General features: G+C 28.0%; 2 protein-coding genes across 3 annotated transcripts in view; one reads left to right on the top strand and one right to left on the bottom strand.

The window, feature by feature from the left end:
* Positions 1–24,070, bottom strand: part of LOC142325420 (uncharacterized) — a 234,438-nt gene that overhangs the window by 135,551 nt on the left and 74,817 nt on the right. The window lies entirely within an intron of this gene.
* The window catches only part of Uxt (Uxt prefoldin-like subunit), a 241,968-nt gene continuing 224,956 nt past the window's right edge, over positions 7,059–24,070 (top strand). The window contains exon 1 of the mRNA XM_075367173.1: positions 7,059–7,154. The gene's annotated coding sequence lies outside the window, so the exon portion shown is untranslated. The remainder of the gene's footprint in view (positions 7,155–24,070) is intronic.

The raw sequence follows: 24,070 nt of genomic DNA on the forward strand, positions 1-24,070 counted from the left end.
GGAAAATTTCGTTTATCTGACAGTCGATCAATTATAACTTCGTCGATCCGGAGACCGGTCCCAGCATAGACTACTGAGATGTTATAACATGAAGTCCGATTGAAAGTGTCTCGATTGTAACCGGAAACACCATTTTGCGGAGCACTTCGCTGAATTAATGTTCAAAATGAAAGATTCTGCTTGCGATGCTAGTAAACAGAACATTTTCACTGCAGTTTCTCAACTATACAATTCTGAAACAGCTATCGTGTAGCAGACCACGGAACAAGATTTATCGCCAGAGACTGTTAACTCATTATCAATGTTATTAACAAACTTTCTTAATTCGTCTTTCCCTTCTTTAAAATTATTATAAATAATGGAAAATAATGATAGATTTGTAATATATTTTATTTTGAAAAGAATCGATGATTATTAAATAAATAATAATTTTTGAAAAACGAAAGAAAAGATCATAATAGAAAAATAACAGGGAAATTCGTATACTGCATAATGTATTTATTAATTTACGATGTTATCTAAGATTATTTTATAATGATTGATTTGTTAATGTCACTTGAGTGTAAAAAAAACACTTGGCAATTAAATTTAATTAAAACACAATTACATCTTTGAAAATAATAATTCATTAATTCGTGTAAAAAATTATAATAAAAGATAAAAAAATAATTTAATAAAAATAATAGCAAAAAATTCATTACCAAGAAAAGTATTATTACGAAATTAAATTTATGAATATGAATATTAAAATGATAAAAATAAAAACAGTAACCAAAATAACAATACTTCCTAAATAAAAAAATTTTTTTTTCGGCGCTAGATTTCAAGGAAAAAGAAAACGTATACGATGCTCAGATTTAAAATTCAACAAGCTGAATGTCTACCAAGAAATGAGGACTTAAAAATTGAGTTTAGCTTCGAAAATATCTACAATCGGCAGTGCGTTTAATTCTACTGGTAGAATTTAATTCTACTGGTAAGTGCTGATAATTCCTGAGATTGTGAACATTTGATTCCTGACTGTGGACACTTGTGCACATTCCTGAGATTGTGGTTAATTGAAACTTAACCACCAAAGAACACCAGTATCCACGATCTAGTATTCAAATCCGTATAAAAATAAACCGCCATTACTAGGATTGATAATCCTAGATAATTAGGACTTGATAATCCTAAATGTCAAACCTATAAGGTTATTGAACCTTAGAACTCTTGACTTCGAAACAGCTGATTTGCGATGACGAGTTCACCACTAGACCAACCCTTGGGTTGGGCCTACGGTAACTAACCAGCCGGAACGGTTACTCCCCACCACCGTGATGACGTAACAGTAGCTATACAGTAGTAGTCATACACATATTATAAATAAATTCTTATAGAAAAAATTTATTATATTCGTATAACGGACCTAATAATCAACGATTATTCAGATTGATCGTTAATTTTTCTACCTCGTAACTAAATATCTTCAGAACAACGTTACAGTGGACCATACATAACCGTGTACCATGCTCACCATTTTGTCTGTAATGACGGTTGCAAAATTAGCCTGCGCGTCGTACATGGATTGAAATTTTCACACTGATGATGTAAACATTAAACTTATATAACTGTTCAGAATTGTAACACAAACTACTTTGTTTTGATTACGAACCCATATCCATTGAAATAAAAGGATTTAGGTAAAACAAAAAAGAAAGAGTTACGTGTAAGGTTACCGGTATTAGAAAATGAAATATTAAAGCTGAATTAATATCGGTAGGGATGAATTTAAAGCTAGTCTTAAGTGGGTGAGCCGATTTCTTTGCCGACATAATTTTCTATTCGAGGAAGGACAACAATGGGCCTACTGAATAAAATAAGTCTTACCTTTAAAATTTGAAGTAATCACTTCAATTAGAGAGAATAAAAATTATAAGGCAACATTCAACTTCTAACATTTAAAATTTTCTAGACTTCACTTAATTCGTTGTGAATGAAGTTAAGGCAACACTGAGAATTTTGAGTAAACTCTCGATAATTTTTAAGGTAGGGTATTCGCTTGCTCAAACTGTTTACTTAGTTCTCCATTCACTCAAGACTGATGGCTGATTTTATCCATATCAGTGAAGTAAAATGTTACAAAGAACGAAGAAATATAAATCCGTCCAAACGTAAAGAGTTGTTAAGGTTTGAGTATGAGAATTGATTTTTTATGTGATAATTTTTTCCGGATGCTGACGAAACTAGAGGTGATGCACTAAGCCGAAGAGACAATATGGAAGTGTTTCTACGTTACGTTAGTGACCCTGGTTATCAAAGTGGAACATATATATCGTACAACAATTTGTAAAACGTTTGATTTCGTTTCGGATTACGTTCTGCAAAAGGCGGGTGAGTGGCTAAAATTCCCGTCGACGCTGAACGAACTGAATGAAACACAAGCTAACCTGGAAGCTCGTTTCCGAATACCTAGTCATCGGTCCTCTCGACTGTTCACGTGTAAAAATAAAGAAACCGCACGGTATTTTTACTGACGAGTACATAAATCAGAAGGGTTACGCTAGTATTAACCTACAAGCGACATGTGATGCGAAAGAAAGGTTCACTAGCATAGATGCGCAGTGGCCGGGGAGTGAACATGATGGCGGAATTTGAAAACGAAGTGCAATAAAAGAAAAATGTCAATGTTTAACAGGCTCTGTTTGTTAGGTGACGGCGGTTATAGTTTATCTCCATGACTCCTTACACCCTTTCCACTACAGATTAATGGACAACAGGGACGACTCAATTTTTTACAATCCAAGAAGAGGGCCATTATAGAAAGAACATTTTGGTCAATTAAAAATGAGGGTCCCGATATTGACGAGTATAAGGTATTTACAGAAAAAATCCCGAAAACAATAGTATGCTGCGCAGTTTTACATAGTGTCGCCAAATATTTAAATGACAGTTTGGAATACGTCAACGTCTTGATGTTTTAAGATTATGGAATTTGTATACATAAAGAAAATAATCATCAGTAGTATGTGAACATTATTTTACATAAAATTCTTTATAATGATAACTGGTAAGACCTGATGACGTAATTTTGAGTTGTGTAAGAAAACCTGAGTTCTCAAAGTCGTAATCTCTAGGCTATATAGATAAAGAATGTAAGATTTTCCATATTAATTTTTAAAATAATATCTAAATAATTTTATTTAAGTTTAAAAAGCCGATTTCGTGGCGGAGTAGTAGCTTCTCAATCTATTATCAGGAAGATTCCGGGTTCCAATACCGTACGAGAATTCTTTTATACGCTACTAAATGTCCATTCAATATTCAAGCACAATCTTACATGAAAGTTTATGCAGTTATCATCAAACTAAACAAAGAATGTCTATATACCTGCTAATTTTCAACGAAAAATCGATAATGAAAATAAGAAAAAAAATCAGTACAGAAATGAATAAAAATAAAATATTTATAACAAAATGGAAAAATACAGTCCGATAATGGTTTTCCTTTACATTTATTATTTCTTTAACAATATAAACTTGATAAATCATTTAAATCTAGGTAATAAAAACTGCATGTAGAACTTAAGCGATTAGAACGCGTAAGAATGGCTTATAATAAAGACACCTAGATGGTATTTTTTGATCAGGAAGAAACATTTAATAGTTTGGAATTGAATAAGATTTTGAACAGTTTTAAATAATGTTGATCTAAATATGAGTTATTTATAAATTGTAGCTTAAGAATCAGGTAGCGGTTATAAAATTAGTAGATGACGAGAGAGAAGTTCTGATTCAGAAAGAAGTGAGAAGTGGATGTAGACTGATCGATCGCTTTTAAATTTACATATATATATATATATATATTACATACATGGAGAAACACAGGAACTGAAAAGAAATATTTAGAGCGGAATAACTAACTGAGGAGAAAAAATAAAATGTTAAGATTTATCGATGAGATTCTTTTGACAAAATCACAAAAAATAAATTAAAAGAAGTTCTGAGAAATACACATAGATTTATTACTAGGAAAGAAATTCAACTTCAAAATAATTAAAAATAAAACAAAAATAATGAAATATGGTAACAAAAAGAAGGATAATTAGGAATTAGATAAATATTAAAATAGCTGAAAATAAAATACTAGCTACATAATATTACTATTTAGGGCAGGAGTGACTAACAGTTTTTGCATCCGGGCCGAATAGGAAAGAAAACGTTTTTCACGGACCGAACGAAATATTAAAATTAAAAAATGTTAAATACAAAAACGATTCATTTAAGTAAACAAAATTTCATTATGGAATATTTTGTACTTTTATTTAGAATCATAAAAGATAATGTTTGTTCACAAATATAAGATGACTTGAAGATTATTAAATATTTCTTGGCAAGTTTTTTAAATTTCCGTATTTTCCATTATTGAATTGCTCATAAAAAAAGTTAATATTGAAAAATGTTTCGCGGGCCGCATAAATACATTACGCGGTCCGCATCCGGCCCGCGAGCCGTATGATGGCCATGCCTGATTTAGGGAGTAAAACTATGAAGGATGGACGAAAATTGAAATATCAAAAGCATATTTTTATTAGTAAGCAGAAAGCTTTTATGAAAAAAAAAATAATAATAAGACTGCTAATATCAGACTCAATTAGAAAAAAATCCTTGAAAATGATTGATTGGAGTGTAGCGATTTATGGTAGTGAAACATAAAGAGGAAAAACAGAAAGGAAAAGATCATTGAGATATACGTGTTGTACAATAAGATGAAGAAAATTAAGTTCTGGATAAAATTCGAAGAGAAGGGAATCTTGTAAAGAGACGGAATTAAATCGGCAGGCCATGAATTAAAGCATCCAGGCTTGGTTAACTTTTCGTAAAAGTAACAAACAATGAACACAATAATTGGGATATATAAAATAAAATAAAATTGGGATATATAAAATTGGGATCGAGGATGTAAGATGTATTATTTATGTTGAATTTGAAAGAATAGCAGAGAAGAAAAGGAAAGGAGTAGTATCATCCGATCGATAAACTGATTGATGAATAAAAAATAAATCTGAAATCAAAGTTGTAATACTTTCCTGGCATTCTTTATTTGTTTATATAGTGGAAAAACAAGTTTACATGAAAAAAGATATTTAAGATTTTGTTTTTTGGGTGACTCCGTCACCCAAAAAACATGACACACAATGACCCAAAACATGACACATTATGACGGAATTTTATGATAAAATATCATTTAATAAACCAAAAAGAGTTTTAAAAATTCATAAAAGCGGTATTTTTCCTGCTTCCCCATCTCCAAAATCACCTTCTAAGACATTTTTTTATTTTTTTACTATATTGAATTGAAGAAACTAAAAAATTCCACTGAAAAATGTACAGCCAATAAACAAAATTAACTACAATTTCTTTTTGGTGGTGAAGGGTGAATTATGATGGAAATTTTTTTGTAATAATATTATTAAAAGTTTATTATTTAAACTTTAAATAATGATAAAAATTTTAAATAACCAAACAAATTTTTAAAAATTCAAAAAATTGATATTTTTAAACGTTGCTCAGCTTCCTCACCACTCAATATTGCCCCCGAAGTATCTTTTCTTTTTGGCCACTACTACTATGCCTAGGAAGACACAAAAAAAATCGGTTAAAAAATATCCAATAAATAAAATGATGGTATTTTTTCATATTTTGGGTAAGGGAAAAATTTGGGGCAAAGTTTTTTAAAAGTAGTAAGATAAGCATGCATGCATGTACTGAGCTTAATATAAAGTTGGGTTATGTTTGCAAAATTATGAGAAAATGACCCCAAATACCATCTATCCCACCTCCTAGATATATTGACTCACGAAATTTTAACAACAAATTGCTCCATACATATTAGTACAAAGTTTCATCAAATTCGGTTTATCGAGTCAAAAGTTAATAACTTTCAAACACGTCAAATCACAATATGAAAATCACCCCCAATTTATTTTTGTTTTTGAGGGTTCCTGGGTAATGAAACGTCGAGAAATGCAAAAAAAACATACTTTGTTTTTTGACTGATAGCCATATTTTCCTTCTTGCGAAATATTTTTGCTTCTCTAGGGATTTACATTTATAAAAAAATCAAGTTGAATTCTTAGGATTAAGACTGCAAAGTTGGAAGTTGGTAAGTGACGAACACGGTGAATATTTCCACCAAGACATTTCGATGATGGGAAGCCGCTATAAAGGGAAATAGAATACTAATATACTAATCGATTACTGTTGTAATCGATTAATTCGGGATGTGCCTGAGAATATTTATAAAAGAAAAGCATCAGCGAAATCATAACTCAGGTATGGCCATGCAAAATTATAAATTTTACAGATTTTAACTATATTTTACCTTAATTTTTTTTTTTGAAGCGTAGTTTATTTAAAACTAAGGTTGATAGAAAAATTGTATTTACAGATATGCAATACAAAAAAGCAATTCAAGAAATGGTATCACACTTGAGAGACCTTAATTTTTTTTTCCTATCAGTGTATTCATTAAAAAATACTTTGTATAAATATTTATTATTTAGCTATTTAATTTGAAAATTTTCTTAATCAGGTTTCGTGAGTTAAAAACTGTCATTATTCAACATCAAATTAAATATTCATGCGACTGAAATACAATTTAAAAACAATAAAATTACATTTCCTTTAGATCTGTATTAAAGACACAAATTAAAATTTGTTGTTGTTATTTGATGTAAGTATTACGTGTTGTATGTGCGCGCGCAGGGAGGTTGTGTGTATACGTTGATTCTATTTTCTTTCAGCATTCGTACGTGATAAACAGGTCAGTTCAGCTACTGTTATGTGTAGTGATTTTTTTCCTTACAGTATTTGTACAAATGTTATCATGTTAATGCTTGTCAAAAACAACCTTTTTTTTTTCTTTTGCGCGAGCTCTATCTGTCTAACCTCTTCTTAAAATACCTACTGACTACAGCGGAGGTAAACATGTTATTTATGTTGTATTAGTCATAGTCGTTGTACCAGCAGTCCAGTATCACTATTTAACATGATCTGTCATTTAGTGCGTCGAATAAAGGCGGAACGGACTACATCTAAAAATAATTATGTACTATCGACAAATCGATTTGATCAACCAAATAAGATAAAAATTAATTGGAACTCATCTCTCAAGTAAGTAACACTATTTTTATTGAAGCTTTTTACTAAATACATAGAAATAACTACATATTGAGTACAGAAGTAAGCGTTTAACGGAGGCGTGTAGTATTTTATAAATTAATTTTTCGTATAGGTACATTTTGAGTCTCTGATTACATCACTATATGTAAGATTGAATTGTAAGGTTTAATTATTTAATTTGTATCGGCTAGTTGTACTTCATTACCGGAAACCGTGAATTAAATTTAGATATACTGAAATTTATTTTGACATTTTGTGTATCGTTAGTGGGCAAACTGTTCTCAAGATAACTATTAAAAACAGAATGGTAATTTTTCATAATAATATCGTAGTTGAGCGAGTAAACAATATTTTTCATACACAAAAACGAATATAATTAAAGCTATGTATCTAAATTCCTAGATGCGTTTTATGCTCAAGTTGTTTTTACGTTTCTTAAAAAATAATAATAGAAAAGCCTTTTATTTAAATTTATTTTCGTTATAATACTAGTTCATTACTCTCAATATGTGTATGTTTTCTATTTGTATCGGATTAGGTATGAACAGAAAAAATTACAGAATAAACTTATTTTAACCGGACATTTACACAATTAAAATCTTTGTGATAATTTACGTATTCAGTTTAAAGGGTAACGTCGTTCTTCAATACGAAAAATATATTTTTTTTATTTCATAACTGAAGGTACATTAACAAAAAAAAAAAGAATTAGAAGCAGTAATGTTAACCAAAAATTAACCTGTTTACTTTGATGAGAACTTAAAAAATATGTATTATGTTTTTAAAAACATTTACACAGCTGCAAAGACATACAGTCTTAACTCGCACAGTCAATGAGAGAATGGATTCAAACAAAAAATTGAAACGGAAAAATTTTATTTTTGAATTTTACCTTTTCATTTGAAACGATAAACAAAGATATCATAACCCTTCTTACGGTAAAGCTATTTATTTCAAATTAACTGTGGTGCACTTTGGAAAAAGTAGTGGAAATTCAAATAACTTACATAGTAAATTTCTTGAAATTTCCAACGGGGTCCCTTCTCCAATATTGTGGGAAACCTTTTTGTGATTTACTCCCTGAGGATATATTATATTAAAATATTTCAGAGGATACATATTTGAAGGGTGAATATATTATATATTAATTAATTCACCACAGAAGCTTACAGAGAAGCTTGTATGTGGGAATATAGAAATGAAATTTGTAGCGTATGAAAAATTCCATGCCTGATCGGGATTAGAACCCGAGACTTATTTTGTAATATGATATTAAGATAAAAAAAAAATGAGTCACAGTAATTCTATGAACAACCATCTTATATTAATCGGACACAAGCTAAAATTACAAACGCGTATCTTTTAATACAATTTATGTACTAATTAGTTATAAAAAAAATTCGATAACAAATTTAATATACATACCCATCATTTGCAGAGAACTTAAAAAACTTAACCTGTACTGAAAAATGTTTAACTTTACCATACCATGTTTTTATTTATTTTCTTATCTAATCGAAAATATTTTTAAAAAAAACTGTTATTGATTAATTTTTTAAACGATTGAAAACTTATAAAATTAGTAACAGCGTGTTATCTGTTTTAACATAATTTAGAATAGCTTTTGGTTTATTAGAAACATTTTTGAGCTATTTTTGGTCCGTTTCGTTTTTTATTAATTTCGAATTCTTAAATTTATTTTTGGTTTCGATCGATTTTATTTATATAAATTTTCTCAGAATGAAATGCTAAATATTTGTTCCAGTGTTTCATTAGCTTTGAAAGTCAAGTTCTAGTAAACGCAGTTATTTTTATACGAATTTGAATAGTAGATCGTGGAAACCGGTGTTCTTTGGTGGTCGGGTTCAATTAACCATACATCTCAGGAGTGATCGAACTGAGACTGTACAAGACTACACTTCATTCACACTCATATATATCGTCCTCATTCATTCTCTGAAGTAATATCTGAACGGTAGTTCCCGGAGGCTAAATAGGAAAAAGGAAAAAAGGAAAAGTGTTTTATTAGCTGACAATTAAAAAAATTTAATTACGACAAATTTAAAAATAAAGTGTGTTTTTCTATTAATTTTTTTTTTATTTTACTAAATTTTCTTGGAAGTTAAATAAAATATATTTTTTTTGGTCCATTTTTTTCTTTGAGGGCAGATATACTATAAATTTTTCCTGATAATTTATCTCATAATTAATACAGTATTCTTTTAGACAAAAATTAGAACGAAATATTTCGTAATTCTAAAAAAAATAAAGCGTTTAGGATTTTTGTACAACGTTTTTCTTTAAATGACTTCCATGAATAAAGAATTGGTTTAAAATTTTATTATAATTAGTATATAAACGACATACACCATACATCATTTATTTTTTCATTTTTTATAATTTTCACATTTCAGCACCGGTTAGAAATTTGCTCGTGCATCCTTTTCTTTTCACAATTTATACAGTTTTTTTGTCGTTGCATACATAACACTTTAACATAAATTCAAATTACGAGTTTTTATGTATATGTGTACGTTCTGAATGAAAATCTAGTTTGATCTACTCTTTTTAATTAAGGACTTAATCGAAAATTTAGTTGTAAACCAGGTAGATAAAAAATAAAATATTTTACGTTTCAACCGGCTCGGTATTCGAGTTTACCGATAACTTCAACTGATATATGGCAATGCCAGAATGTCGTATATTTATCTCGATTTTAATATTTGATTACAGTATTTTAAATTATTAACTGTAATCAGAATTTGATTACAAATTATTTAAATAAATGTAGTAAACTGTTGTGAACAACAAATTTATATAATTATGACGATTAACTAATTACTGTAACAAAGTTTCATACACTATCGTGTTGTGTTGCGTCTCACGATATTATATGTATTAGAAAATATACAATAATAATACAATATATTGTATAAAATCCTAATTTAAAAAGTATTTATTCTTTTTACGAGTCATAAAAACGATAACTAATAAAGTTATAAGAACAATAAACCCTTATTCACTGGTACTTTACCACTGAATTTCAAGTAGCTGCTTGGAACACGGTAAGACATTTCGTAATTAAACATTATTTTCCAATTTAACAATTCAGGACTTCGATTTCATCTCGTTCAGTCTTGATATCGTAAAATTGGCGATTTAGGTTTACGCATTCCGTATCAAGATAAAATTTCAGAAGTATTTAAAATAACATTTTGATTATCAATACTCATAGAAAATGCGGGTTAGATAATTTTTGTAGAATCAATTAATATCGGTCATCGACAAACCCGGAGACCTTTTTTGATTTCTACAAGCAATTTCCGTAATCACGAAGTGAAGCTTCCTTCTGAACGCCGTTCTGTTCCGTTCGCAGCCATCTCTTCTGTTACCTTTCCGAGAACAATAACCGATCCTGAAAGTCACAATCGGTACTAAAAATATATTTTACACCGAACACTATCTAAATTCTAGCGGAGTGCTTAGGTAAAATGGAATTCAATATTTTTATTTAAACAAACAATAGTCCTAGATCTCTTCCAAAAAAGGAAAAGATCCTCGAAGAGGAGAAAGGAAAAGATATCTCGAAGATCCTCGAATGTCAGAACGGCTATCAAAAAATAACTATTTAAAATAAAATTATCTTGAAAAATTTGTTTTGAATTTCTCCTATTACAACGCACCTATTACACCTATTATTGAGCACCTATTACAACGTTGCCGACCGCAGATGAATCATTGCGTATATTATTTTTAATTTTGTGCGAATATATTTAGATTCTGAGGTTGTGGTCCTACATAAAATCAAGATATGCACTTATTTATAAACGCCTCTTATTTTGAGTCTATTATAGAATTTTATTTTTGAGGGTGAAAAATGTACACACATGCACTGTGTGTGATATAATCTATTAATTATCTATTAATAGATTAATAGATAATTAATCTATTAATTATTATAGTACATATTAATTGATTGTAACAGCAAAATTTTAAGTTGCGTTGAAACTGTTTGTTAATAGTGTTCTTAATTCTAATTAAATTATGTAACCGTGTATGCAGCGATGGTGTATTTTAGTAGTAGAACTATAGCTTACGTACGTATATTACATTTTATATATATATATATTAAATTGACTTATATGCCAAGGTTACTTTTTATGCCAATAATGTTAACATGTTTTAAATTTTATTATTTTTTATGACGATAAAAGTTACGTTTGTAATATATATATATATATATATATATATATATATATATGACATTATGATGTTTTCACTATCGTAGTTTATGCGGCTATAAAATATAAACTATAAAAAAATGTAAGAACGTCGAACGGTGTCCACGTGTTCACAATTTATAAACTGAAGGATTTAATTTACTTAAAAAAAATAGGAAGTGAATTACTGAAACATTATTAATAACAAAAATAAATATGAAAATACAATTTATCCAGGAAAATGTACATCCACCCCGTTATAAAGACAAAATAATTTAAGTTTTTTTTCCGTGCGATCTCAGAAAGTACTGAATTGTAAATATTCCTTCACTATACAACGCGTTCCTTCCTTCCAGATTGGTAGAGGTTATCTAAAAATGACGTCATTCTATTATACTCCCTTAATTTAGCTCCATCGATAATTGTCTCCTAGTAAACGATTATCTTCTTTTTTTATATAGAAGGAATAATTTCTGATTATTGGTTATCTATCAAAATCTGGAATTGTAATTCTTGAGGACCATCGAGGAATCAAAAAGTTCGAAAACTTGCGTAACTCTTCTAGAACCTCCAGCTATTTTCTCGGGGGAAAAAATAAAATATTATTGTATAGAAACGTTATTTTTCTAAACATATTTTTCCTTTAGGAAAAAATTAAAAAGTCCAGTGGTTCCCAAGTTCACACGTCACTTTTCTTCCGCTTGCCTCTTTGTTGCATTCCATCAAATTAAAAAAAAAATTTAAATATCATGATGTAGATATTTTTCTATCTTGATAAGAAATTAAAGATCATAACGGCATTTAAAAAGTTAATACACTTCTGCACCCGACGCTTCTAACCCTTTAGAATTGACAGAATTTTAACCGAACCGCTTTTTTTTTAATTTTATTACACATTTAAAAAAAAAAATAAGTACAATTTCCAAGCGGTTCAGGACCTTTAAATCCTTTTTAATTTAAAATAGAATTATTTAGCCGTTTAATCTGTAGTATAATCTTGGGGACAGAAAACAATTTATCGTATCGTATGTTTTGAGCCAAGTTGTCCATCCAGGTATTCTACGTCTTTTTTTCTACTTCATCGACAAAAATTTGATTCAAAATTTATTTTCAAAACTCGTTATATTTTCAAAAATACGTAAAAATCTCAGTGGTGCGAAAAAGGATAGCTACTTCACCTAATTATCTTCTTTTTACGTAATGTATTATTTATTACGTTTCCTCCTTCCGATATTCTTTTCTTTTATTTATTTATTTTTATGTGAATATCTGATATATATTGCAACTACTGTAAAAATTAATATTATTATTTAAATTTGTTCAGAATGTACAATTACATATAATTGTATACGTATTCTTCGCAATAAGGTATTTTAGTCTAAATATTAAACAAAAATAATTAAACAACTTCTTCCGTACGTACATTTGTACCATTCAATCAGTAAATTTTTTCTCATCGTTTAAATGGAATAGAATTCAGTAAAACCTTTAAGTAGTTAATATTAACCACAGTTGAAATACATTCTATCTTTTAACACGAATCTATTCTTCCCTTTTAATTTATAATTTTCTCGTTTAATAATTTTTAAATGGTTCTTCCAGCGCACAATATAATAACAATTGTATTTTATATTTTTAGGGCCTTATTAACATTTCTCATGCTAATAATATTTAGCATTTCCTTGAGTTTGTATGATACTAGTTCCCGAATGAAGTCTACATTTTATGCTAATAATAGATAAATAAATCTGTAAAATAAATTTTTGTTTTAGTTTTTACGTACGGTAACTACAGAAGTGTTTGCGAACGAGACGTGACAAGAGTCACAAATTATTCAGGAAAGCAGCGTAAAATTAAAATTTAATTTAAATTAATCGTATAATATGAAACGACTTTTGTAGCGCACATTTTCCGTAATTTTAACCTGAAAATTAATTTCTGTCGCTAGATATTATTGTTAACTAAAAGAATACATGTAAAATTCAAGTTGTAGTTCATGAAATTAAATTATGAACATTATTAGATTCATCAACATAAGATAAACGTAGAAACGATTTTATTTTTAATTGAATTAATGATAAATTTTATTCTGTAAATTAAATGAAGTTCTTTTCATCGCACGGGTAAATACTGAATTTTTAAGTTTATCCTTTAATCAACCTCTAAGGACCGTTAATCGTCTGAGAAACAGCTTTAAAAAAACTATGCCGATTTTTTCTTTTAAAAAAACAGGAGCTTTCCCACTTATGAAAATTTAAATTTAGTACCTAATCGGAAAATAAATTACTACCCGGTTAAATATTTTCAACAATTAAAAAATTTAAAACTATAATTTCATTTTAATTAATTTTAATCTTTTAATTTAATTTTGATCTTCTACAGAGAAAATATTCTATTTTATACATTATTCTTAATACATTATAACGAATTACGCGGGTATATAAACGTTGATAAACGAATGACAAATTTTATCGTTTGCTGATAATATTGCTTTATTCTTAATGAGGGACTCTAGGGATGTCAATCTTTAAATTTGAAAATTGATAATTAAAATATATTAAAAATTGGATGGATTACAACAATCATTAAACGCTATAAAATCTAAATATACTGCGTTTTCTCCCATTTAATTCTATATAAATACGTCGATTTAATTGTACTGTTTAATTTCGAAACAAAACATATTAATTATATGTATTGTTTTATGTATGTTAAATATTTCCAATCTTTAGATTTTGCCAATTATTTCTGTGTTCGAGTCACTTCTCATCTTAAACGGAACCTTTATATGATTAATATCTGTAATAAGTTGAAATATTTATCTTTCATTTTTATAAAACGATTAAAATAAATAATTTGAGTATGTTAAAGATAAACTTTAAATTATCCGGTTTACATTCACATACTACTATAGATACTACTTATCATGTCTTTATTCACATATTGTGTTGAACTATAGATTGATGAAAAAACAATACCGGTTTTAATAATATATTACCTTGCAAAAACATACTTTACTTGTAATTTTGGGAAAACATCGATTAGATCCGAATAAAACTTTATTTGCCGAATTTAAATGATTAATTATACGTCAAACATACGTAAAAAACTTAATCGTTTACATAAATAGAAAAACTAAGTCAAATTTATGCCTAGGATATTTCATATAATTAAGATCATTGAATCGTTCGGGTTACATCGTATCGGCCTCAAGCTGACCCAATATTCCTGTTATAAATTTTTAAATTTGTTACATAACGATTTTGTTACCAGAAAGTTGAACGCTAATAAGCTTCGAGAAATCATCGCGTAGTTTTGTAAAATGTTTTATTTTAATCTTTCATTTCTTCATTAATGGAGGCCGTTGCGGAATGTATATGGATGTTAAATTAATTATTCGTTAAGTAAACTTAAAAATTCAATATTTACCCGTTCAGTGAAGATACTATAATAATATTTAATTTAAACTTTATAATTTGCATAATACTTATTGGAAAAAAATTGTATAATTTTCTGTAAGTCAAACACGTTTCTTAATATAAATTGAAAATATAAAAAAAATTCAGAAAAAATAAAATTTAATTCAGTATAAAACTTAATTTTTTTTTATCGATTAGTTTATAAGTTCTCATAAGTTCATAACTTTTCAAAGTCAAGATTTTTGTTTTTGTACTAATACATCAATATATATCATTTATAAAATCTAAAGAAAACAAAAACAGACTCATCAACAAAATTAAAGAAAAAAAAATTAAATAATTATTGATGTTTAATAATTAATGTTACCTATTGAGGAGTTGAGAAAATAGGTCTATTAATATTTTAACAAACATACCAAATTTAAAAATAACGTTTAATTAAAAATTATTCCGTAATTTTTCAGTGAAATTTCAATTATTTTATAGAAAATAACATAATTTTCCGAATTCACTATAATCTCTCAACAGATTTCATTGAATTTATTTATATAATTTTTTATGAGAGCATTTTCTAATATCTGTTAAAATCAATAAAACAAAAAATTATAGTATTTTTATTAGTTGTAAGGATAGGTTTGGAATAAAATCCATAAATTTCCAGAAAGACAAAGAAAACTGAGTATTCTTTAGAAAAAACTACGTACTTGCTACGAACTAATTGTAGAGAATTAAAAAATTTTTTTTTTGTTTATTTACGAATGCATAAGACATGATACTATAAGATTTCTTTCTACCGTGTGCAGAATATTATCTAAAATAAATATATATTTTTATAACTAAGATTGATCCATTATCTACGGCTGTTCGTTATGTATACACTGCATTGCAAGATCTGGTTTAATTATAAAATTAAATTATCTTTGTAAAAATTTTACATCGATCGGTAATCGATTACTTCTCTTTTATTAATTTTGGGCAGAAAGCTGAAATAAAATATTAAAATAGTCGCCGATACACAGATATCTTTGTTTTACGGTATTTACGTTCTACATCTAACGTCGTATATATAAATGCGCATCATTTATCTAATTTATAAAAATATACTTCAACATTGTTTCATATTTTACGTAAATATACAATTATTAATTTCGTTTTGTCTTTTGTTTTCAATAGAAATAACATAAAATGGAAACGTTTAAATAAAATGTATATAATACAGCATGTTGTTTTATTATTTATAGATTATTTTAAATAACAATGTAACTCTCGATATATTACATAAATTTTATTGCCCTTACTTTTTATGACATCCAAGAAATATCATACAAACTTGAAGAAGCATACTTCAATATGTTAGAAAAAAAGAACACAATGAAATTCCTATAGTTGAACCAGCTTATTCTAATCTGTCTTACTTGCTGGGTGATATTGCCGTGTACTGTGTCCTAAAATAACTCAATGAAAAATTTTAACTACACTAATAGAATCACCAATCTTTTTTTTTCGAATGAAATGCATAAAATAGCACTTGCGCGTGGTTTTAAGATTTATTGTACATGTAATCTTTTTATTGTCGTGAAAATAAAAAAACACGATTTTTTAGGAGATTTTCCAAAAGTAAAATTTATAAGATAGTAAGAAAAAAAATACCGGAATCGATAAAAATTTAATATTGTAACACGTTATTCATCTAAACCTGATTTATTATTTTGCGGAGTACCAATACGATTAAACAATTTTTAAAATGAAAATGATGTTTTAAGAAAAAAAAGTGTATTTCGAGAGCTGAAAATTTAGTACCTTGAAATCGTCAGTGCTAAATGAATTCAACTATAAAATTTGTAATTCGAAAAAAGATGGACCGTGTGATGGAAAATATTTCATGAATCGAAAATTTAACAAGAGTTCTCTGGTTCAAGTACAGTTTGATTTCAAATGTATTAAATAGCTGCAATTTTTTACAAATTTGTCACAAAGTTATAATATTTTGTTCAGTTAAAATTGTACGTACCAAATTAAAATTTTTTTTTTACGCCTTTTTTTGATGGCACAATCACTCGCTAAGTTATATGGCTCTAAGTATAAAAGCCGTTATACCTTTTCGATAAGTTTGAAGCTTAATAATTCAATTCATAATAAAAATAAAAATATTTAATAAAATTTTACGGAGGGGAGTCTTACTTTATTCTCCAATCACTTTTAATTTTATTTAATTGTTGAAATTTCTGTTCAGAAGAAATAAAAGTAATTTTTAGCTAAACTATTTTTTAAAAAATAACTACAATAATTATTTTTTTAAATAATAACTAGAATGAATTCATGTAAAAAAACTAATAATGTTGTAAAGATATTCATAATTTAATGTTTATTACTAGGACACTTACATGATATTTTTTATTTATCGTCCTAACAAAAAGTGACTGTTTTTGAACCAATTATTTTCCATTAATATCTCATTTTTTTAAGTATTTAAAAAAATAAAAAACTGGTAAATTTGTTTTTTTCATATCCTGAATAATAAAATGCATAAACTGCTAAAAACCCCATATTATGTTGTTGAGATAATATTATACAGTTTTCCTTATTCAGCTTATCAGAACGAAGGAGTACCAGATTTTTTATTCAATATAAATATTCTTGACTAATATTACTTGGTAAACAGTTCACAACTGGAAATATATCGGATAAAAAATGTATAATTGGAACAGCACAAGCAGATAAGGCTAATTATTAGGCATCCATTATATCATATTAAAAAGTTTTCACATTATATATTGATGTAGAAGATACTAAAAATAAGCTAAAGAATTACAGTACTTTTGTTTAGTTTTTTTTTTAATTCTTAAAAGGCAAGTTTAAATAATGAAATGAAATTGTGAATGTTACAGAAAACCGATTAGGGATTAAAATACGAACGTCAAATTATAAAGCGAGTTATTATTAACTTGGTCATTCATCGGCTAAGATGATGTAATGTGATGTCGGCTAATGTAAATTTGTTTGTTTTTTAACCACCACATTGATTAAATACATAATATATTTTTAACGTATATCACAGAACAAGAACTTTTAAATCCGCTACATATATATCAGTAAAGTGACCTAATCTCAAAGTGTAAAGAATTTATTTTTTTATATAGACACAACCCCTTAATATTTGTAAAATTTTCTACCTGATTTTTCAGCAAAAAAAAATTATACATACAGATAATTTTTATTTTCATAAATATATAGATAATGTACGAATTGTAATTTGAATGCCGAAAAGTGGTTACAAAACATTTTAAATTACTTAAAAAAAAAAATAAATTATCACTTTTAAGAAATTTCAATCTTCGATAATCCCGAAGACAAAAAATTCTATGGCTGTTCTTCTAGTTGTATCTAAAAACAGATAATGTAGGTTACCATTCTATAATTATTTTCTTTTATAACGAAACCATTAAAATTGAAAAAAACTCAAAACCTGAATTAAATAAAAACGATTTGATATAATAAAGTATTTATTTTAATCAAAATATTTAATATTTTAGCATAATTTTTATTTTGAGTGAAATTTTCATTAAAAAACTGAATAAAAGCAACTTTTTTAAAAAATGTTTGCAATTCCATTCGATGTGTTTTTTTTATTTCAGACATATTTTAAAATGAAATAAAAATGGATTAAAAAATGGATTTCGATAATCCATTTATTTATTTTGATGCGAAAGTTTCTCCAGAGATCCTCTAGAAAATAATGTATTGTTTACACAGACAATTTGAAGATATTTTTTGTAATTACGGCTTATTATTCTACTGCCACTGCGTACGTAAAGACGTCACTTTAATGTTCAAAATACAATCTTCCGAAAACTAGTTAAAGACTTAAAAAGAAAAAACATCCAGAGAGCCTTGGCTCACATTCTATAGTAATTTGTTTACATCCGACTTTGATGAAGTCTTTACCAATAAGCCACCATTTCATCGTAGCGGAAAATTTAACACACACAACGTCTATATCTTTTTCTCTTTAGCCTCCGGAACTATTGTAAGGTATTACTTCAGAGGATGAATGAGGATGATATGTATAAATGCGAATGAAGTTTTGTACAGTGTGGTTAACTGAAACCCAACCACCAAAGAACACCGGTATCCACGATCTAGTATTCAAATCCGGATAAAGTAACTTAGAACCTTAGAACTTTCGACTTGGAAATCAGCTGATTTGGGATGACGAGTTAACCACTAGGCCGGTGGGCTATAATGTCTATCTGAGATCAAAAAATCTCAGTGAAATCTTAACAGTGCGAAAGGGAACCCCAAAATTAAATGTTTTCTGTGTAATATCCCAACGGCAAGATTACGAGCCGTTCTTTTTCGCTGAAGCAAGCGTAACAGCGGTTCCTTATTTATAAATGCAGTTTCATGGTTCTTTCCTGACTGCAAGTTGGACTAGAGAATTTTATTTGTCAACAAAATGGTGTGCCTCCTCCATGGTATAACTCTGTACGGGATCGGTTGAATGACGTTTTTCCTGACCTCTAGATCGGTCAACACGGAGTTTGTTTGCGGTGGCTTTCAAGGTCACCCGATCTGATTCCATGTGATTTTTTTCTATTGGGGTTTTATAAAGAATTTTGTGTATGCTAATCTGCTGCTGACTGATCTATCCGATTTTAATCATATGATCGAAGCAACTATCGCTTTCATTACGCTGACATGCCGGTTAAAGTATGGTATGACTTTCTTTTCGGGTGAATGTGTGTCGCGTGACGAAAGATGCTCGCATTGAAAACTTGTAAGAGTTATTGTTTCATTTTATTTATAATTCATTTCTATAAGTCAATGTTAAAGACATTAAATAGATTTAAAACCCCAATGTACGTTTTTGTAACTCTTTATATTCAGAAGTCTCTTCAAAATTTAAATAAAAATTTGATGAAAAAGGTAAATTTTAACCGTAATAGAATAAATAATATTACCTAAATTTAATCTTTTTTTTCAATAATATCGGAGAAATTCTTCGCTATAGTTTTCACTTAAAAAAAAAAATTGATTCCATCATTTAATGTATTAGTAATACATTCAATAGTAAAAAGAGGTTCTCAATTCGAGCCTTCCCCCGTATGTTTTTCACTTATTTTTTTAAGGACGGGATCCCTATATAAGTTTTTTCCACATAACATACCTGGAAGAATTTTTAAACAAAAAATCATAACGATTTGAAAATATTTTTTTTTGTTATCTTTGCTTATCCCTGGATGTATCCTACATTAATGTCAATAAAAAATTCAAGGAAATTTATTGTAAAAAAAAATACTGAGTGAAAAAAAAGATTAATTTGAAACTTTGAATATATATATAGGTATATCTACATATAATTAAGGTAAATAATATATATTCTTGTATGTACTCAGAAAGCCTTAATTACCACTTGTAGGTGTCTGAATTCCCTGACATAACGTGTTATTTTATAAAGACGTAGATTTCTATCATAACGTGCACCTTTTTTTTTTCTTGTCTCGGGTGCTTTTATTGTAGGTCAATCAGAATTTTTAATTAATAATAAAACTATAAATAGTTTTTTTTAAAAATCGACTTCGAAGTCCGTTTTTTTCGATTCATTATTTTTCTAAGTTTTTAAGTCTGCACCAAATTAGCTAGCGATAAATTGGTTGTTTATATTATTTGTAAAAAAAATTTAAAGCTTTGGATGTATATTAATGTCCGTTCTCAAACGTCGTTCTTTTGTGTTTTGAAAAAAAATAATAGACTCGGATATTTATTTGTTATGGTGTAACGTAATGTGAAAAATGATTACATGTAATAAGCAACTGATAAAAAATACACAGATGGTATGGTTAATTTGTTAAAAACGTTGACAAGAAGTTTTAACTTTTCTTCAGGAAATCATTTGGATAAACTAGTTTATGTATGTAAAATCGGTAAAACTATTTACAGATAAAATAATTTAATAAATTAAGTAAAATTAGGTCTAAACACAAATACTAATATTTATAAAAATAATAATTTACAAACATTATTAAAAGTTCATTGACCGAATTATTTAAAGCAAATACCAATTTTAATTTAATTTACTTTATTTATAAGTAAATAATAATTTTCATTGATCTAACTCGTTACCTTAATCAGAAGGAAAATGTTACTATATATTAAAACCTTACGTTTTTCACCAGACATTAGAAATTTTCAAAATTAAAATAAAAACAAAAATACAAATATTTATGTATGGATGTGCGTATATACTACGTGAGATGTTATCTCTATTTTAGCTTTACATCTTCTAATAGTTAGTGTTTTCTTTGACCAGTTTTCTAGCTACTGCCGGCTCCCTCACTCACTCTTTCTCTCTCTCTCTCTCTCTCTCTCTCTATATATATATATATATATATATATATATATATGTGTGTGTGTGTGTGTGTGTGTGTGTGTGTGTGTGTGTGTGTGTGTGTGTGTTCAGGAAAATGCAATTACTGCTACCGATTTGCCAGGCCATCTTACAACAGTTAATCCTTACCAATTATTAAATCTGGTGCTGCAGCTCGTATATTGGAACAAACAACAGTACTAATTTTGAAAAATAATCCAAAAAACGGAACGTTCTGATATTACGGGATTTTTGGGTCAATGAGAAGGGTTGAATATCAACAAGATACTAATCTTTTGTAGTATTTAAGTTTATAGAAACTTACGTCTATTAAGTTTAATAATTGTTTGTTTTTTTAAACTAAACATTTTTTTAAATTTTAATAAAATTAAAAAGTTTTTTTAATTGTAATATTTGTAAAAAAAATTTCTTTAAAATATTTATTTTCAAGAAAATACATTGCCTTTAAAATATTATGGTATGATATAAAACTTTTTTTATGAAATTTTACTGTTCTGACAATCAACTTATAATTATTTCTTTTTAAAAGTCAGAGGTAGTAATAATTTTCATGTTCATCACCGGGTGAGGGAAGGGAAATAAGTTTTAAGCTCTCAAAGAATTTAGCAGCTTAGCGAATTCGTTGACAACAGTTTTTCTTCGTTATAGAAAATTTAAAAAAATGCGTAATTTAAAACAAGTAATATAAATTTTTTTTTTTATCTCAGATGAAAATTAGTGACATTATGTATATACATAATACAACTTTATTCGAAATAACTTAATTCATAAGAACTTCTCCTTATGTAAGAAGAAGTTCTTACATAATAAGAACTTCATTCGTTATTAATTTAGAAATATTTTGAAATTTTAACATAGAAAAATTTGACATACAATTACAATAAAACCTGGTCATAACGAGATTCAAGGGACCGATCAAATTTCTCGTTACAGCCAAGTGCTCAGACACTTCCGAGTTACCATAAGTTTACCATGGCGTAACCGTAAGTTTTTACGCCATCTTTATCCATTATAATACAAAAAATATACCGCATACCTAAGAAGAAGCTATTTTAAAATAAAATATCAATGTGTTTTGTATTAAAGACTAACAAATAAAATTTAGATGTAATACAATTTTTAATCACTAATTTTGCTTTTAACCAAAACTGTTAGCGTTCAAAGAATTAGCAAAAAAAAAATTGGTAATTTTATCACTGGATGGCAATAATTTGGATCTTATTACTCATAGACAGTTGTTGCCTTTTGACGTCAGACATCGTTCATTACAAATGAACCGGAGTTAATGAGTATACTTTTTTAAAAACACGCTGTACACTTTTTTTTTAGCAAGAATCACTAAAATGAAAACGCATTCACTGACGCGATACAGTACTACTGTACCGTATTTGGCTACTGGGTATCCGATCGATCACTTTAACGCAATACTGTTTGTTTAATTGATTCTATAGTACAGTACTATATTTTTAAACCGACTGCAAATTATGACTACTGAATTTACCAGTGGGATAGGACAGGTAACATTTATTTTTAACCACATCTCTCTTCAGACTTTCGTTTAAATCGTTTAAAATGTGCTATAGAGTTCGATGAACCTGTTTGGGCGGTTTTGACGGATTATTGTTTGGTCTCACTCTTTCCTGGAATTTTGCAAACAGAAAAACTTTAGTAATTAAATTACTGTAACTACCAGCCTTTGTAATACCGTAATGGAACTTGTACTGTACGTAATTGAATGTACGTGCTGTACAACGTCGTGTTAAAAACCAATTGTTCATCCTTCTTACCTGACCTAAACAATCCTAAGATAAAATGTCACAATCTTTACGTATAAATCGTAAATGTATATTTGGTAAATGAAGAAATGGAATTTCCCTTGAGAATATTTGGTTTTTATTTAACTTTTTTTGAATTACAGCATTTTAAAATATCTGATATGGATACTGCATAACTTCCTTGTACGCCTAAATTACATACACACATTTTTTTAAATGAAAAGTACATAAAATTTTATTTCATTCTGATATTTTTTCATATGTTTTTTTTTAATGTTATTATTGAATTATTATTTATTATAACTTTTTTTACAGTCAGAGGATAATAATTATTAATAAATCAATAATTTAAATTTTAAAAAAATTAAAAAAAGAAGAGGTCTGATTCGAACCGATTGCCTTCCCCTTGTTTTTTTTTTGTCTTCAGTCATTTGACTGGTTTGATGCAGCTCTCCAAGATTCCCTATCTAGTGCTAGTCGTTTCATTTCAGTATACCCTCTACATCCTACATCCCTAACAATTTGTTCTACATATTCCAAACGTAAGATCTAAATATTTTATTAATTAAAATTTTATTTAGCTATAACTTTGGAACCAATGAAAATAAGTACCACTTATGATATATCGTTAAAAAGCTCTTAATAAGGGCTTATTACTGCAGTTAAGAAAAAAGACCAAAATCCAAAGATTTTAGATTTTGGGCTTTTTTGCCACTTTTGGTCCAGTCAATTGCAACCAAAAGAGGAGGTGCACAACTAGATGTTACAATAGTCCTAAATCCAAAATTTCAATATCCTACGGCTAATAATTATTGCAAGAGATACATACGCACGTACGTACAAGCGTCACGCCAAAACTAGTCAAAATGGATATTTGCGTTGAAATCTGAAAACCGAAATTTTTCGCGATCACAATACTTCCTTTACTTTTTACAAGGAAGTAAAAATGAAAATGCTCGTATAACTAAGTTTATGATGGGTCGATACTTGCTTAAAGCGAATTAATTTACCATTAATAAGATTGAAAACCAAAACCGGAATTTTGCTCTTTACCACCAAGTTCTCGTTACAAGGGAACTCATTATTTGCGGGTTCTACTGTATAT

Source organism: Lycorma delicatula, chromosome 5 (genome assembly GCF_047948215.1).
Source record: "Lycorma delicatula isolate Av1 chromosome 5, ASM4794821v1, whole genome shotgun sequence".
Lineage (NCBI taxonomy): Eukaryota > Metazoa > Arthropoda > Insecta > Hemiptera > Fulgoridae > Lycorma > Lycorma delicatula.